Source organism: Lotus japonicus, chromosome 5 (genome assembly GCF_012489685.1).
Source record: "Lotus japonicus ecotype B-129 chromosome 5, LjGifu_v1.2".
NCBI lineage: Eukaryota > Viridiplantae > Streptophyta > Magnoliopsida > Fabales > Fabaceae > Lotus > Lotus japonicus.
Genome location: NC_080045.1, coordinates 5,865,652 through 5,869,841, shown reverse-complemented (window position 1 = coordinate 5,869,841; position 4,190 = coordinate 5,865,652).

The following is a 4,190-nucleotide window of genomic DNA, read 5'->3' as shown; positions in this document are numbered from 1 at the left end:
AAGAAACAACAATTCTAATACGCATCGTTGTGCTAAAAATTCTTGACTGAAACAATCAGTCCTAAGACAAAGGGAAGATGCAAAGCAAATATTTTTTGCTTGAGGACATGACAGCAAATGCATATGTAACAGATTTTGATTCAGAGTTGCCAACAGGACAACAATTTCAATTTTTTATGATAAGTGTAAAGGATGATGCCATACAATGCATAATGCTGCTTCAATTCTTACTCTCCAAAAAGCTTTGAGTTAGGACATAAAAACTCCATATATTAATTTAATATTTAAAGCAAATATATGTGCAATGGAGCCTTGTGGAAGTTCACAAAAACTTATCCATGTCGTATAACAAATTCTTCTTGGATGATAAAAGGGAAATGAAAAGATTGAATCACACTAAGCAGATTAATTAGTTGACTACCTTGAGATGCACTACTTTTCTGATGGCTAACAGCAAGCCTGGCATGAGACACTTGGCATCCATGATATCACGCCTTATGGAGTAGATCTATAACAGCAATTGACCTCATATGAGAAGATACACTTTTTAGAAAACAAAGACTCAAAATTTGTTCACGCAGTACATACATCTCATGGATAATAAAAGTTAAGTATTGAAATTTTGTACATGAGGGAAGCCGTGGAAGGACCAAGCTATGCACACGAATTCAATTTCCCAATATTTGACCCCTTGCCAATTGATTGTAAGAAATATCACAACTATAGACAAAGATAATAAGAATTATGATTAAGGATAAAAGAATTATAGCTTACTGTAGCAGTACCATTGCAACTCTGCATAGTGAGGTGGAGTCCATAGCTGCTGCAGTGATAGGTATTCAGAGAAAGATGAAGAATGAACAGAAGGAAACTTGTATTATTTACTAGGATTCTGGTGAAATCACCAAGAATCAGTGTAGAAACAGTACAGAAAGAAAGGAAATAACAGTGATAGCAGAAGCAAATTCGAGAGTGCTTCAATTCTCTCCTAGTCCAACACTAATCCAATTCTAGCCTCCTCTCTCTCTCTCTCTCTCTCTCTCTCTTCCTTTGGTGTTTATACACACCACCTGGCCTGATTCTCTGCAAAGGGAATCTGCCAGCTCACAATTAGTTACCCTACTCTCCTAAGGTAGTGGGACTAATGTTTATCCCTACTTTACCCCTACACTTGTAAACCTTAGAGTAATCCTTGCTCTTACTAGAGATAAGGTTCCTATCATGCAGAAGTGCTGAAAGGAGCTGTGACCGGAAACCAATAGGGGAGCAAAGGAAAGAGTATATTCAACAATAGCATATACAATTTAAGAGAAACATTGAAATTTAAGAACACAATCGACAAAAATTACGACTGAATTCCTAGCAGAACACAGTCGACAAAACAACACATTGTGTAAGAACAAAGTAGTGAAAAAGCAAGGAGAACAATGAAGGAAAAGGTGAGAAAAATCAATATGTAGCCTTAAAAATAGTCACTTCGAGCAAAGGTGAGCAGTAAAGTGCCAAATAGAGAAGAAAAATAGGCAAATCACCACATCAAGGTATAGGCCAATTTAGAAAGCTCTGCTAGCGTTCTGCAAGACATGTGCTTGTCAACCAACATAATTAAAGAGGCAAATGGAAAGAAAACTACGTAATAACAATAAAAAGCATCAGGTCTATATCAGACCTTCAAAGGCTTGCACATGTCAAGTGCATATATCATTCTTGTTTCACACATCCATGCTTCTAGTCATAATTAGACAACAAAACTATTACATAAAAATCAGTATGTAGCCTTAAAATTAATCACTTTGAGCAATGTGCAACATGCATAAAGTGCCACATAAAGAAGGAAGAAAAGATAAATAACACCTCAGCATGGTCTAGACAAATTTGAGAAACACCGCTATTGACCAATATAATGTTGCCAAATCCAAATTCAAACTCTAAATCATGCTCTTGATAAACGTCCTCGTCATCTAAGTCACTGAACATAATAGGAACATCAATACGGATTTCAATTTCAGTAATTAATAGATGACATTCAGTAGTGAGAATGAGGAGGCTTGTGACAACATGTTTCACTCAAGAGAAAATCCTAATGCTAATATTTAAAAATTAATAATAAATTAACTGAAAGTGGGGAATTGGTTGTCATCCATGTCTTTTCATTTCCAGTCAATACAATAAGTTTTTTTTCTTCTGGTAAAAGCCTTCTCATGCAAAGATGGAAGGGTTGGTTCCCAATGTTCCATCATAATTCTTTCCAATAAAAAAGAAACCAACCTCAAAATGCAAAAATAACATAGTGAGGGCAAGGATGAATCAGAACAAAAAAAATGAAAACAATTCCCCTCACACTTTGATGAATAAGAAGATGAAAAGAAGAAACTTCACCTTGTGGACCCTCTTCCGACGTTTAGCTTCAACTTCATAGTAGTCTTCACCAAGAACTTGAACTCAGTCCCAATTCAGGCACTGCAATCCCCTCTACATGTTCTTGTCCTTCAATGGCAGTTATTTCACTTTTCCAAATCGCACTCATTTTCCCTCCGTACAGTGTCATGATCAATTGTGGCGATTTCTCGTCAAGTAACATGTTGCATGAGTTGGTTCTGTTACATAGCCTGATTTTGATTTGAAACTAATCTGAAACGGGAAAAAATAGGAAAAAAGTATGATGTGAAGCATTCTATGTAACCGTTGCCAAACAGAAGTGTGTAAGCATGTTTGGTAATTGGTAGGATGAAATTTGAAAAATGTATTATGTGAAACAAAACCATTAACACAATAAAGAATCATGATAGCAAATATCCATACAAACTAAGTCTTAATTTAACTTGAAGGAGTTGAAGCCAATCATTATAGAACATGCTTAATGTCTGTATAACGCAAAAGCATATATATAGCTTTTGTAGATAACCATTCTGAAATTGAACTCATTTAGAGAACACCATCTAATTAAGATATCTATTTTTCAACCATTTCAATTACGTGATGAATTATATTACATGCTCTTTACCTTAACTTTCTTGTTGTCCACTGCTGGTACCAACTGAATAAAGCGGGTGGGCATTAAAATTGGAGCTAGAATCTGTGATGGTTGTGCAGAAGATGACTCTGATGATAACTGCAAAATGAAAACCAAATGAGAGTAAGAGTTAACAGTAACACTAAGCAATCACTGAAAAACGATTGCAATGTAAAAATGTCTGAACCGCAAAATCACCTCATAAATCCTTTGGTGATGAAATAAGAAACTAATGAAAACCATGTTGAGAGAGAAAAACCACCAACTAAAGTTGCGCACCGAGCCCTTCATTTGATTTATCCAAAGCTGCTGGTGGCGACAGGGGGAGATGAAGAGGTCTCGATCCCATCCCCCACCTTAGTGACCGCGGCGTGAGGAACAACAAATGGGGGTTTTAACCGAAGAGCGACCTAATCCAAGCGGCCTCATCGTTCTCACCAGAAGGTAGGCTTTCCAGAGCCACATATATATGCAAAGAGGAATGAAACAGCAAAACATATGGAATGCAAAGAGGAATGAAACGGAAAAACGTATGGAATGCAAAGAGGAATGAAACCACAGCGAGATTGAAAGGAACAAACGATTGTGATTCAATCTGTTAAAATTAATTTTCATTTTTACTCAAATACCCATGGCAAAATTTTAAGTGTAGTGCAATGAGTTATTGATTTCCGAATTTGCCCTTAAGGCTGCAAAAACTCTCCCTTTAAATATACTAGTATAGCAGCCCGTGCCATGCACGGGTAGCTTTTTTTGAAATTTTGTAAAATTATTATATTTAAAATAATTGTGGTAAAATTATATCTGAACTAATTATGATATATTTCTAATCTTTAAATTTTCGTGTGCATGAAACTTAGATTATCATTTATCTTTTATAAGATATGTATAAAAATATTTCAAGTTTACATATGTTTGGGAATAAATTTTATGAAAATATGAAATTTTACTTTACAACATTGGGCCCAAAAATAATTAAATGTAACACACATATATTTCTAAAACAAAAGGTTTTTTAATGAAACAATTAAAGGTTTATTTTTTGGTCGAATACAATTAAAGGTATGTACAAAGGTTCTCATGAGTTAGTAAGCACACACAGCCCTAGAAAAACCCAAAACCAATCCAAGCCCTAAACAACCAACCAACCCAAAGAATAAAAAGAAAAACTCAATTA